This window comes from Pogonomyrmex barbatus, unplaced genomic scaffold, assembly GCF_055798465.1.
Source record: "Pogonomyrmex barbatus isolate J1 unplaced genomic scaffold, ASM5579846v1 scaffold1, whole genome shotgun sequence".
In the NCBI taxonomy this organism is placed as follows: domain Eukaryota; kingdom Metazoa; phylum Arthropoda; class Insecta; order Hymenoptera; family Formicidae; genus Pogonomyrmex; species Pogonomyrmex barbatus.
The window spans coordinates 19,179,226-19,195,206 of NW_028297098.1; the positions used below are offsets into that span (position 1 = coordinate 19,179,226).

The 15,981-nt window shown below is 37.1% G+C and overlaps 1 protein-coding gene across 4 annotated transcripts in view; it reads left to right on the plus strand.

The window, feature by feature from the left end:
• The window catches only part of vn (membrane-bound neuregulin protein vein), a 323,286-nt gene that overhangs the window by 238,302 nt on the left and 69,003 nt on the right, over positions 1 to 15,981 (plus strand). The gene's annotated exons all lie outside the window — the stretch shown is intronic.

The window sequence follows — 15,981 nt, forward strand, 5'->3', positions numbered from 1 at the left end:
TCGCCGGTGCTTAAAGCTTCGAGGGTGCTTTGAAACTTCACAATTTCATTCCTCCAGACCTGGACCGGTACCAGAAAGATTCCGCGCGATTCCGACTTCTCTTCTCTCCTCCCCCCCCCCTCCCCCATCCTGTGTCCATTCTCATGACAGTTCTGGATTTTTATCTCGCAGCTTTCTTTCGACTCGAGTTAGCGGTGACTTTTGCCGTCGTGAATCTACGTACGGTCACGTAACGACGGATTATTTCGTTCTTGCTTTACCTTGCAAACTTTACACAGCAAAGCGGCGTTAATTCACTCACATTTCATAGGAAATAGGGGGTGGCGCTATTTCAAGATTCGTTAGAACGACGATCGATACATTGGCCAACGTTGCGCGGCTATTATGCTAAACGTTACGGGATTGTTGTATAAGCGTCGTGGGGAAAAATATATAACCAGAAAAAAAAAATTGCTGGATTCGCACACACACGCGCAAACACACAAGTGCACGCGCGCACAAATGCATCGCGTATATAGAAATCCTCAAATAAACGCTCCCAAGCGAATATTTTATAGAGTCGCGCGCGTTCATGGCGCGCGCCGGGATCAAGTTTTGTTTTTTTCTTTTTCCTTTTTTTTTTTTGTTTTTATCGTGCCGTGCGTCATCCGCGATAACAAAATATTCCGACACGTTTATTTGACAAAAATTCATTTTCCACTATTTTTTACACCGCATCGCTCGCGCTCTCGCCAACTTCTCGCATGCCCGTTCGACCGGCTGGAATAGCCGCGCATGCAAGAACGTGTCCATTAAACGAATTAAAGCACAGACCGACACACACGCGGTATTAAGTCGCGGCCTTTTTTACGTACAGGACATTCCGGTATTCCGGTACGGGTAATATTTTAGGGGGAGATGCCGCGAAAAATCTGGAACCCAGTGTTCCTTCGTAAAAACACCGAAAATTTTTAGATTGACCACGCGTAAAAAAAGCTTTTCGTCGATATTTTTATTAAATAAAAATCGATAGTAAATTTCTCGAATATCGAAATATCGCATTAAGGAACACGTTGTATGGCGTCGAGCCATCATCTCTTATGCCAAATATTTTTCCCCGTCGGGCAAAATCACGCTCGATTACTCGTAGCGAAGAGAGACGAACGTCACTCGCGAACCGGTGATGGCCAATAAAGGAAGATACACGCGCGATCGAAATTCGATATTTCGCTGAACGCAAATGGGACAACTCGGCGCAACAATACGCGAAATCGAATCTCTCGTGCCTGTTGTGTGAGTACGACGTTGACACGCGTAACTACCGCGATATAATTCAATGGACAAGTTACGAACGCAATTAATTCCCGAATGTGCATTTTACCCTATTTACATATATCTGTATTTCTCGTTTTCTAAAAGTGTATAGCAGATATATTCGTTATGTTTAACTGTTGGAGAAACAATGATCAATTATTAACAGCTTGATTTTAACCTATTTTGATATTGTTCAATAAAAAAAAAACAGCTATGTCATTTCATTTGGTCTTATACATAATTACAGAGTGTATTTTATTATTAATCATTTTTTATAAATTGTTTTTTATAAATATATAATATAAATTTAGAATTGACAATTGATGTTTAAAAATTATAATTTTTTATAAATTTAACTTTTAAGACATCTGTAAATAGTGAGATGAATTATTATTAAACATTAAACTTCTTTATAGAGAATAATATGAATAATCTGACTGTTTCTATTATTTTTTCTTCTTAAATGAGTTCTTTAATTTATATTTAATGTTTTAAATAAAATATTTAATGTTTTACTAAAAACGAAGTGAAATGATAAATAACATTACATAAATTTAAATTTAGAAAAGGAAGAGAAAAGAAAATAATTTTATTTATCCACTTTAATTATTTTATTTAAATAAAATAATTACAGTGGAACATACAGATATTTGCTTTAAAATATAATTTAATTAGTTACGAGTTTTAATTAAAATAAAAATTAAATTGCTAAATCGGAAATGGAGGGTGTGCAGCGAATTAGATTTAAGAGTTAATGACGTGGGACGATTTAAACAACGAGTGCGTGCAATCGATTAAATGTATCACAAAGATTGTCTTGAAGTTCCGCGGTGTTTAACCGGTGATAATTCGTGCCGCAAATCGACGTTTCGGTTTCGGTAAACCGCCAAGCACGATTAATGTTTTGACATTACTCGACCGCTCGTTAGTTGGCTAACCGCTACAGGTTTAGACGAGATACTGCGGAATTAGTGAGTTATCACAAAAATCGTGTTGCGTGCAACGATCACGAGGATGAACGTTTCCGTGAATTTTTATTAAACGTGCGTGCGAGTTCTCATGATTATTTTCGCGGTTTATATCCTTCGTAAATATCTTCCTTCAACGTGAATCGTTTCACGTTGAAGGAAGATGTTTACGAAGGAAATAAATATTTGTATTTTATATATATATATACATATATATATATATATATATATATATATACATATATATATATATATATATATATAAAATCTTCATTATTATCCTTCACTTCAATGCCGTTTGATAACCAAAAAAGTCCAAAAAAGAAGTTGGCATTGTGGATTTTTTATCGCTGACATTTTTATCAATGTGGCACGCAGCCATGGATTTTCACAATACATACTATCGAGTGGTTACGTCGGTTACGGGTGCAGTGTACTGTGGAGTGCGCTCACAAGTCGAATCGTATTTTTAAAAGATTAAGCGATTTATACGCGAAACACCCTCTCGCGGAGGGGAAGTGCTTCTGTCCTATATCGCGGATTTGCAACATGACCTATCTCCCTCGGTCGAGAATGGGATGGATTAAAAGTTCCACGAAACTTCCATGTGGGTCTCTCTGATCATCGCGAATCCGGACGAACGCGCTCGGATATTCATTGTATTTCGCGCGGGAGAGGAAGAGAGAAGGACGAGGAATGGGGGTGGAGAGACAGAGAGGAGAAATAACGGCACGGGCGGGGCTTTGTTGAAATTTTCGCTGTTTAACGCCGGTGAATAACGACCAGCGGCGATACCCGAAAATGTCGCCGGTAGCTTCCGACAAGAGAGAGAGAGAAAGAGAAAGCGGATAAAAACGATGTGGTCAGGATTATTTCAGCGTGCCAGTAATGAGTACCGCGTTAAGTCCTTTATCATTTATAATATACGCATGTGGAACAAAGGACTGAGAAATGTCAACAGGAGCTAAACGAGCACACGGACAGGCCAGACAGGTACACTCCGGCAGATAACAGTAAGTCCATATCAGAATTCATATAGGTGAACATACGCATGTATATAAATTTTAGAACACAATTTTTGAGAGCTTCGTTCCAATAATTTTAAGACACAAATTCATATTTTTTTTTTTCCATCAATCATCTGAAATGTTTGCAGCTGCCCAAAATATTATAAATAGAAAATTTTATTTCCTGTGATTCAATGAACCATGTATGTCAGAAATAATTACGTTACATTCGTTATCATCGATCGTGCTAATTAAAGTTCTGTCAAATATCCTGCCCGACAAATTTCGGCAAAGTCGCTATGGGTTAATGTGAGATAGATCCGCTCCGGATATTTAACTAGGAGCTAATAGGAGCTCTTTGGTCGCGTCAAACAAGCATCATGCACAGAGTCACAAAGGTGCTTGATATTGATTAACAACAGACCTGATATTAAAACAGTATACAAGTAATTTGAGCTTCATTACGGGGATGACGTTAAATTTAATTTTTTAATTGAGTTGAATGTTTGTTATTAATTTTCTCACGAAATAATATTTTTTTAAATATTTGACAAGAAAATACAGACTTTATAATCTCTCTTGTAAGTATCTCTCGTAATATTTTAAATTTAATTCAATTAGTCTAATTTTTTATATTTTTAGAACGAACATGACGAATAAAGCTAAAATGAAGCATTGTACGCGCGTATATTTATTTTGCAGCGAAGAAAGATATCGATTTCACCAAGTTTAATGATAACAAGATAATTTGACAACAAGTCAAGTTTAACAATTGTTTTCAACGAACAGTTATTAATAGGAATTAATACAAAATGGACAATTATTTCTCATAGACATTTAATTACAATTGATTTTGCGATCAAACCACAAATATAGGTTTAAAATCAACTTTAATCGGCTTCATGAGCTATCCTATGATATTTGAAGCTTTTAACAATCCAAATCGCTCGCGTATCGGGCTCGGAATAACATGCCTCCGCGGCTGTTCCATTTTTTTCAACGAATATTTCTTCGATTTGATTTCGGATTTGCGAGCACGCCCGTCGTAATCTGCTGAAAATGGTAGTAGAGCGTTATCGAATCGTGTAACGATCCAATCAAGGTGAATGTTTCGCCCCCTCGCGCATTCAAGAGAAATCCGCTTTTGTGCCACGGATTTCTCGTGGCATCGCGTTATGCCACTTATCGTCGAAAAATTACACGAAACATTTTCGAGCGCTCGATCGAGTTTCGAACGTCATCGCGTACGCGAGCGTTTCGCACGATTAAGTTTAAACATTCTCGTCTAAAACTCCATTCGAGTATTCGATGCTTTTAACAGATATGCAATAATATCGATTCATAATATCGTCGCCAATACTGAGTGAATATCGACCTATTAAATTCCATCTGTCCAAAAAAAAAAAAGAAACATTTCATAAATCTTCGATAAATATCAGAGATTAGAAAGCTGGCGTCTTACTTTTAAAATGGCTGGAATGTCGTTTATCCGACGATTTGTATATGACTTCGTTCATTCACGTGTGTAACGATTTCGAACCCGGTTTGGAAGAAGCGGAAATCGAGTGGCGTGCAATTGCAACATGTCGCAATCGTAGCGACGGTGGCGGTTGTGCTGCTTTTTTGTGTGGTCGGATTGTCCCAGCATGACGCCGCGATGAACGCAAAAGGAAAATTGTGCCCTCAGGTGCTATTCTCCAAGCTGCTGCACAGGAATGCGTTTCTATATATATCTAACCGACGTTGTGTGCATATATGTTCGTTCTTCTCATCTACAATGCTTTTTTCACCTATACATATGCATATATATATATATATATATATTGCTCCGCGTGTACTTTGTAAATTTTGAGTACTTCATTGAAAAAAATGTTCCAGAGGGAGATTTTACGTAAGCTGCTCTCAATTTTTTTTTATGAAGACGCAAAATATGAGAAAGACGAGATTAATTGCATATTTTAGAATTCTCTGCTTTGAGAAAATATGTTTCCCGATAATAATTACACACTGAAAAAAATGATTTTGCAATCATAGCAAAAATTATTTAAATATGAAAAATTATTAAAATGAATAAATGACTAACAAGCACTGTAATATCGCATATGTTTTATGTTTAATCAATATATGTGACAGAAACAGAATTTATATCCGAACTATTTATCAAATATAGCAAGAAAATCTTTTTGTGGCTTAGTCAGACAATAACCAGTCACATCTTTTATAAAAGTGATTGTATGATTTAGTAGGAGACCTAAATTTTCCTGCATATATTATTAAAATGTTACTGCTATAAATTATACGTACGACATACAATTTTTTAATAGATATAAAAAGCAGCGACATATTTTAAATGTAATAAAATTCTAATTGGAGCAGTATTTTTTAAATATACTGAAATATACAAAATATTTTTTTGAATGTAAATAACAATGACAAGAAAAATTGTAATGTCTCCTGAAAAAGAAATATTTTGTGCAAATCAATGGAAATTATTTAGCATGATGAAAATAGGAAAGAATAACATTAGAATATTTAATGGATCTAATGGATTTTTCTATGGACACTGAAATTAAAATTCACTTTACTCGTGTAACTATATTTGTAGAATAATCACGATGAGCGTATTTTCATTGACCATTGTCTTCAAGAATAAAGCATGTTGATTCTATCATAGCACATGGATATACACGTTGGTTAAAGATATATCATGCAATGTGAGCATTATTAATTCGAGCTTCGTGCACCGCGATCGATCATTCGTCTTCCACCGAAAACATCGTAAATCGAATCAGCGCGCTCGCCGACGGTTTAATAAAAAAAATTACAATTTCATCGGCAAAATACCAACGAGGTATACCTTTTTCCCTTACCTGTCCAAGGCAATTGCATGACCGTAATATGTTTCTAAGCTATCGCTCGTGACGAGCGGAGACTCGCGGATCGCTCACGAAATACGTGCGCACTTTGTTATTACTAATCTTGCTTCGCAAGCCGAGGGGTAGCAGAGAAAGAGAGAGAGAAGAAGAAAGAGGTAGAGAAAGAGAGAGAGAGAGAGAGAGAGAGAGAGAGTGTGTGTGTGTGTGTGTGTGTGTGTGTGTGTGTGTGTGTGTGTGTGTGTGTGTGTGTGTGTGTGAAAGGACAAAAAAATTTAAATTTAATCACACCCGGTGCGGTGGTTCGATAAACTCGACTCGTACCACTGCCGGCGATCCGTTACCGGCGAAAAACTACTGGTGCGGGAGGGTTTAGCCTTTTATGCGAGCGAAAAATCCCTCGACCCCTTTTCGGCCGTCAGCCTTTCGACCGGAAGTATTTAATTCCATAACGAACTGTTCTATATCGCACGAACTCTTTTTCGACGACCGCTGATACTCAATTAAATTGCAATTTTCGGCTCGTCGGAGCGCGGCATCGTCGTTATTGTGGCGTTATTGAGAGCGCAGACGACAATCATCCGACGATCTGAATGAGCATTCAATCTTTTTTGCAAACGTCCCTAATTGTTCCGTTAAAAAAATTATCGCTTTAACATTTTCAGGATTTTTAAGGGATTTCGAATGAGAACGAATGGTCTCATGGTTTTTAAAAAGAAAAATTATAAATAAGATTTTTCCTTAGTCTTTATATTTAAGAATAAACTAGTTGAGTAAATAAAGCAAAGCTCTTTTTAACTTTTTGCATTGAGAGTAAAAATATAAAATTTTGTTAATTATCGAATATTTTATCAACAATATCTTATCAACAATAGCTACTCGCAATAGTTACTCGCTTCCATAAGACATAGCGCAGTGCTTTTAATATTATTTTTTTGAGTCAAAGATGAAATTTTTCTTGGCGTCAAAACGTATCAAAAAGCTTATAATAAAGTTTGCTTACAATAAAGTTATTTAAAATTACTTATTCATATTTGTTAGATATTTGTTAGATTCTATTACACAATAACATCACCAATTTTTTCATTTTAGTTTTACAACATAACGGAACACACATATCATATAAATGATGCGATATGCCAAGTTGGTATCAGGTGTCATGTAGTTATTCGCGAAGTATCGTGGGTTAAATATTAAAAACCTTCTGCGCTCCGAAGAACGGAACCTGAATGTCTGATCAGTCTCGAGCTGCACTACTGCGGCGCGAGTTCAGACATCCCATTCGCTTCTATTCCTAGAAAATCCATATCAATCGATTGAGAATCGCCGCAGATATATTAAATACTCAACATTCTTCACAATATTCTCCCTTAAATAACAATTGAATGATATTGATATTTAGAAAAGTAATATATTGTATAAAATGTTAATAATAGCCTATAAGGGATAAATATATAACTACTTACTAATATATAACTAGATTCTTTCATAAGGATTACAGCTCATTAATGTGTTTAAAGTACTTTAGAACTAATATATAAATTTAGCATTGCCAATTATTATTATTTTTTCGTTTTATTGATAAAATTATTGCTAAAAAAAATTAATATTTTGATAATTCAAGAGTTACAGTTGCAGTATTGATTATAAATATGTAATAGTATCACAAAAATGTCGATAAAAGTATCAATAATTTATAAAATGCAAATTGTATTTATCAAACGAATTTACACATTGTGAAAATTTACATCAATCGTTTTCAATTATGACGTGCGAAGCGAATAAAAATTCGTTCGGCGAATTTCGTTCGACGAATCACAATAGGGATTAATAACCGGCCGTCTGTAGAATTTTATTTAAAAACTGGAGGAAACAAAATTGAGAAGAGAACTATGAAATCGGACCGACGTCGGATTAACGATGACGGCAAACGCGTGCAATTTTTACGAGTAAAGTCGAAATACTTGGCTAAGGTAGACCCGGCCAGAGACCCGGAGACAATTTCTATCCTTCGATCGACAGCGGCACGAGGGACCGACAGGGGCCGGGCAGATTAATGACCGCGATAGTTTTTGACCGGCGGCGGAATCGCGTGACGAACGTCGACGTATGATCGATTGTCGGCTCGGGCGTCGATACGTCGGCTCGCGAAAGGGGATGAACGTGGCCGGCGAAGGAAAAAAGAGTATTAAAAGGAAAACGAGGAAATTTCGTTGGTCGACATGCGCACTCGCGCGCAGAACGCCAACATACAGGCCCTCTCCATCGTCCAGTTCATAGCCCTTCAATCTAACCCGCGATTCATCGTTCGCTTTATTTTATCGCCGCGACGGGGGGGGGTATAAGGGGCGAAGTCTCATAGATTCGCCGAATGTTGTCTTATAGACTGATGATATACCGCTTTATTTCGAGTAGGATAAATAATGTTTTTTTGGCATATTGAATATAAAACCAATTCGATTCGTACCTTACGCAAACGTAATATGACATTCAATTCAATTCTTAATTTGAATAAAGCATTTAAATAAAAATATCGTACGAATGTAGTAAGGTCCAAAGTTAATATCACGCGATAACGACCGTTTAGAACGAAGTGAATGACATAGTTACAGTCGTTAAAAGTTTGATGATCGTAGATTCTGGATACATTACACACACCTGGGTACATTCGCACGTTATTGCGATTTCATCGGCATTGTGTGCGAATGATTGAATACTGTCCAATAAATATATGAGATTAATGGCAGCAATCCAAATTGATTTACGCGTTATTGCGAATTTTGGATTTCGTTTAGTCATAAAACGTGTGTTGACTTTAATTTCGTGCTTGAGTATACTCGATAAATTGCAATTTTTCGCTAGTCAAATTATATTCCGCTGTTTCAATATGCCAGTTTTCAAAAGCGAAACATAAAATCGCGTTCTCGCATTTGAATTCGAGTAAGGCAACGACAGCTGTCATTTTTGTCGACGGTTTTGAAAATCGAAATGAGTAATTAACAACTAGAATTCATCAGCATTCTGGATATCGAGTACGGATTCTGAATCGACTATTAATGATTGCCGAAATTTACGGTACTATCGTACAATCCCATTTGAAATTACAACGCGCGTATAATAATTACCTAACTGACAGCCTGCACTAATAGCACCGCGAAATTTGCATTACATCGAATACAAACCTATGTTTCCGAGCGTTCGTCAGGACACACTGTCTAACCCAAAAAACATTGCAAAATTTCTGCTCGTGCATGGTCACGTATATTCAAAGAAATAAAGATAAAGAAAATTTAGGACAAGATTATTTTTTTAATAAAAAGTAGCGATAAAAATATGGAACTAATTAATAAAACAAAAAGATTAAATAACTAATTAAAATTATTTTGTAAAATAACGGATTTCTTTAAAAGTAATACAAATAATACAAAGAGAAATAAAGTGATTTTTTTAACAAATTATTTAGACTGAAATTATTTTATCATCTCGTGATCTTCGATGGAATAATGATCTTCACTTTTATACTCTTTCTTGTTTCCTGTATACGAAGTTCATCATTGAAAAAGGAATGATGACGAATGCTTTCGTTAGTTTTAGTTTTAGTTTTTCTTTTTGCATGCACGGCGAGATTCGCCGCATAACGAACAGAAATTCGTGCCATGGTAGACCGAGTTTTTTCCGAGGCGCTTCCTCGGACAATGCTGCGTTTTCATGCGGAGCGCCATGTTTCTCCGTGGCGAATTCTTTCGCAGCGTGGCCGCGATGAAGAACAACGTTTCGATGAATGAATAGGCGGACTCACGCGCGAATATAGAACGCACACGCGATTATACGTTTAAGGCCGAAGTCTCCGTTGTTTCGCGGCCGCTTTTTTCGTGGGTTGAACGCGCCTGCCACTCTTTATTCAGACATCGACATTCTGTTTCTCCGGCGCGTTTCATTTCCGCGTTCGCAATCGACATCTCTTTCGGACCGCGGCCGTGTATAATCCTGAACGGGAAAAAATTATCGTCGCACGCAAGCAAAATTATGTGTGCACGAAGGACGTGTCCTCAAAAGCGGCTTCAGAAGGAATCTAGAGCGCTTACGCTTCCGTTTACGCTTTGTTTCGTTTCGAGGACGTCGCGCGTACACAGGACTTTTAGTGCCTTTTAGTGGCGAACAAACACGTCGTCGTTTATTCTTTTCTTTCGCGATGTGGCTCATCGTCGTCATCGTCGTCGTCGTCATCGTCGTCGTCGTCATCGTCGTCGTTGCCGTCGTCGCCATACGTAGCGGCTTTTTCCATTTTCCTATCGCGCTTTCTTAGCTTTGCAACCGGATAGCTTGATCGACCTTCTTTCGAACAATGGAATACTCTGGAAATAAGTTTACAATCGTTTTCTATAAATAAACTATCTGTGACAGATTATGATCCTTTTAAACTATTTCATTTAATTTAATTATTCTGATTTAATTCCATAATTTACTGTAGAAATTAAATTTACCGCAAAATTAGTGAAAGAGTCACTTTTAAACTGACGCTTCATTATCGAAAAGTTATTTCTTTTGTTATTAGTTCTAAATTAACTTTTAGATTAATTTCTTTATCAATTTTTAAATCAATTATTAAATTAATAAATTATACAAAAGCAAAATATATTTGGAGAAATTAGGATAGTGTCAATAAGTTAATGTATATTAATGATTCTATGCGTACATTAATACGTGGTATGTAATAATTAATTGCATTCTCGACTTCGTTAATTAGACAAATATTTGTTCGTATACACTAGATGCATGCACATGTTTACAGAATTACATATTAAACGCTGCTTTGTATTATTAAACTTAACTTAATAAGTTACAAGTTTTATCAAAATCAATAGATCGCGTCAAAAAATTCTTAATTACGAAATAAATTATATAAAAAAATAATGATTATTGCTTTTTAAATTAATATTTAGAAAGATCAAATTTGCTTGTACTAAAATTTAGTTTGACATTTTCCAAAAAAAAAAAAAAAAAAACAGAGTGACTTTTGATCGATTTAAAATTGTCCAAGATATATGATAATTAATTATGAAACTATTCTATATAGAGTTCAGCGTGCAGAATTATCTGTCTATCTTTAGAGTTGACGGATTTTCTGTGTCACGAGACAGATCCTCTCGATCACCTGCCGGCATGTAACTGGAAAAACCGATGGATGTAACAACGATAATAGTATCCAAACAATGACATCGTCCGCGTGCATCAGGCACACTCCGAATTGAAATCGTTTTCCGTGCTTTTGTTGGCGCAACCAGTGCGGCGGCACTGACGATCCGGCGTCTCGCTGAAACATTTTCGCTCAACCGGAAATTCACAAAAACGGCAACCATCGAAATGACGAACTTGAAAGCACGTCGATATGTTCGCACGCCAGTCACGCTAGAAATTTTTACAGGAACTTGGACATTAAGAAGGATGACAGCATCGAGTCTGCTTAAGCTTGAGCTTTAATCATTTTATTTGAACAATTGTGTATTGAAAGCGAAAACATAAGAGATTATAATCATAAATCGTTGCAGTTATTTTTGTCTCAATTAAGCTGTACAATTCGATAGATTTCTAAAGACGAGAAATTTTCGAAATTATTTTCACGGAGGCGACACGCACAGCACACACGAGATCTTACAAGATCGAAAGAAACGGAACCATGCTGCGTTCGATGAAACACAACGCAGTTGCGGGATTGATGAACCATCCTCGCCCATGTACGTAGCGTCAAGAAGTTTTATCGCCGGTGAATTTTCATCGAATTTCAAGCGGTGTCGCGCGGACCGAAGCGAATTCAAATAGCTGCGTGTTATCGTTTCGAATCGATACCGGCGGCAATTCGATCCCCCACTTTTTCCGCGGGTATAAATCTCTCCTCCCCCCGTTTGTCGTTGTTGTCAGTGTTCTTGTAAATCGCATCTTTACAAACTAATTCCGTGCGGTGTAACGGCCGAATTACGAACGCGCCCCTATCCCCCCCTCCCCCTCCTCTCCCGTCCCTCTCGTGCGCGTTGTATAGATCGTGACGTTTTATTTCCGCGTTGCGCGCGAATTACTCGTCGAAAAGCCGTGGGCTCGCGGCGCGTGTAAATTTGCGATCATGACTACAGCCCGGGTTCGCCACGATGACTAATGACGTTAGGAAATTGAACCGGCGCGGCGCCTCGATACAGTCTCGAAAGAGAAACGCGGAGAACAGGGGAATGTACCAAACTCAGTCGGCGATTCAATTTTCCGGCGTCATTTATTTATGAACGGTTAACATCCATCGGCGAGCAGGCACGGTCGTAATCGAAAACAAATAAATAACAAAGCTCGCACGCAATTAATCGCAAAAGGTATATTCCATTTCGCGCGACATCTCTTCCCGCGACCGTCAAACTCTGTAATTCCAACAAAATCCATTTCTCTTTCCAATCCATTTCTCTTTCTCAATTCAAATCTCTTTATTATTTTTCAAACTCAATTCAAATCTCTTTATTATTTTAGCAACGTGAGTTTGCAAAAAAAAAAAAGAAGATGATGATTGTAAACTATTTTATTTTAAGATTGAATAATATATATATATATATATGCAATGATAAATATTATAATAAAACAAAGGTGTTACATGAAAGAATTTCTTTTTTTTATATAATATTAAAGATTACATAATGAAAAGTGCTTTGAGATTTAGAAGTTTATTTCGAAAAGCGATTTTAGTTTAATTATTAGAAGTTCAACAAACTCACATTACATAGATAAGAATTAACACGTTCAGTGCCGGTGACGGTGATGAATATACTGGTATTGCACGCAAACACTTTGCTGATGTTGAACTATATTCTATCGTGAGGTGAAGACACATTAATGAAAGTACCTGATATCCAATTACTTGTACGTTAACATAAAATAGTTACTACTGACTAAAACTGACTAAAGCAATTTCACATACGTAAATTATATAAATTTATCTTTATTATTTGTTTATAAATAAAAATGTATAAGAACTGAATGAGGATTTTGGAAAGTTTTTAAAAATAACTAAATTATAAAATATAAATATATATAAAAATTAATATATATAAAAGATATTTATATAAAAAAAAATATTTATATAATCATTATCTGTCGCCTAAAATTTATTTTGGTGGAAACTCATATTGAAAATGAAAACAAAAGTCGCTCTTTTTTAACGCTTATCTTTCACCAATACCGAAAGCAGGAGCGAAACTATCTCCTCATATTCGAAATTAGTAGGTGTCATTACAACGAGGTGCCAGTTTCGTCACGGAGGGTTGCGTGGAGCAGCATATTGGCTCGCGTAAATGCACGTGAACACATTTACAATGGCGCATTGGCGACGAGAAAATTGAAATTTCGCCTAATGAAACGCTTTTCCGTGTGCACCAGCTGGTCGGAGAGCTGGTAAGAGCTTTCGCTGCGAAATGTCTTCTACTCGTTAACGAGTTAACGAGAAGAAACGCGCGCGAAAAAGGGCAGAGAGGTGGTGAGGAGCATTAGTCCGATGCTTTCGGAAGCTCTCAGATGAAATTCGAATTGCGAGCGTGATGGTAACGTCCGACCAACCGAATGGAGAATTGTTAATCCGTAATATATAACATTTTCGAAAGTTCCGCGTCTGTTCTACCTTCGACGAGAGTCTCGTAGGACTGCGCACAGAATTGTGGACCGGCATTAATATTCACTTCAATTTCTATCGATGACAGTTTTAGCTTCGTCGCATGGCTTTTGATATGATATATTCATTCGTCAGTCGAAGATTTTTTGCAATTAACGGATATACCCTCCTGCATATGTGCTTGAAATTGTCGCGCGAACTTTCGTCGACTGGACCTTACGGAAATCCGAAAAGCGAGAACTTTTTCCGCGACGTCTCTGGCGGATGAAGCCAATTCTGTAAAATGGACTTTTTACCGAGGTCAATCGAGTTAACGGTAACGGCGCGGTAAGTGTGACACTGCAATGTTTTACGGTAGCATAATCAAGAGCCACGAGATTTCACGCTCTGAGTAACGCTAGAAAAAGCTATCGTCTTCTTATGCAGCAATCGTAAAGTGCAAATGTAAAATATTTACACAAATGTATTTCGAATTTTTCGAGAAAGATAATAATCGTTAATAATAGTCGGCTCTCGTCTAACATTAAACTCAGCTCTTCTAGGTCGAGTCCTTTCTTTCCCTTTAGTGCATCGCGGCACTATAGGATGAAGCAGTTCCGAGATCTGACGAGTCAAACCGTCTCTCTTTCCAAGTAATAAAATTATCCTCTGTAAGCATATAGCGAACCGCACGATCGACGTGTCAGCGTCGTCCAGTGACTATTGCCGACGTTGCGGTTTTGCGACGAGAGAAGAGAAAAGGGGAAGCGACCAGAGGTCGAGAAAACTTCGGGAAAACGATATTGCAAGATCTTCATGAATCGATCGTTTCCATCTTCGTTCTCGACGACCACCACATTTGCATGCCAAAGGCTAATTCCGCGAGGAGGCGATGGATATGAAAATGCACGGAGGCACCTCGAGCGTTCGCGAACATTGTTACGAATATCGTTTCCTCTTGTGCAAAGGACAAAGCACCGACACGCGTTTTACCCGCGTGAGCAAATAGAATGCCTGGCGAAAATGCCGACGAAAGCAACAACTTGACGTAGCGCGGCGGGCAGAAGAAGGGAGATATCGATTGTGTCGACAGCTTGCACTTCCGAAGCAGATGCAATTCTTTTATTCGCGTTCACACGTCGCTGTGGATAAACTCGATATGTGATAACAGATAACAGATTTCCCTGCGCGGATGTTTCCAATATCTATCGCTAAAATTCACGGCGCACTCTGCCCATTTTATTTGAACGCCCAATTTATATAAATTCGCATTCAGAATCAATCCTTTTCCAGCCTAATTTTTCCATTTATTTATCACCGCTTCGAGCTGCTACATTCATTGAAAAACGAATAAATATTAAGTTAATGATCAAATCCCTTTCTCGCTGATGCAGAAATACCGATCTAACCTAATAAATGAATTTAATTTCTAATTATGTAATGATTAAAAATTGAAAGTATCATGTTGCTGTGTTTATAAAATATACATTTTTTTTAATTCAATACATTACGTTCATTACTCATATATTAAAAAATTGCAACTCTTTTAAAAATATATCTACCATATCATATCGCAAGAATACATTGGGTAATAAATATATGAAAAAAAAAAAAAAAAAAAAAAGATTGAGAAAATCTAATCTATTCTAATTGCGCTGACGTGTGATGATTCAAACGTTGGTAACAACATCGTAAAGGTAATGTAAACGACCGTATTAGTAAACGGTAATGAATAAATCTCATTATGCAATATGCTGGCATTATTTTCTGTAACCAACACGCGTCGAGTAATTTTGCAGAATTTTACGCAATTACAAGGAATAACACCGTATTGTGCGTCGCCCACCGAAAATGCATCGCATTACACAGCGGCAAATGCAGTTTAACGATATTTTAATTAATGTTTGTTGTAATTAAATTAATAATTAAATCGGTACACGACCAGGGGCCATGTCTATATGCGACGCGGTCGCGAAAATCTCCGAACATTAAAATTGTACATCGCACACATAGCAATCCACGGTAGTTAATTACGCGTAGCAGTGATGCGTATTCCCGTTTCATTAAATGCGCTATCGCATTTAATCCACATGTTTTTCCCCGTAGCCCATCTTGCATACTTGTTTTATCATGCTAATGCGCAATTACGGAAATGCTATAGTTATACCGGATGATTAAACCAAAGCTTCGGGCGACAGAAAACAATTTTCTTCATCCGTTGC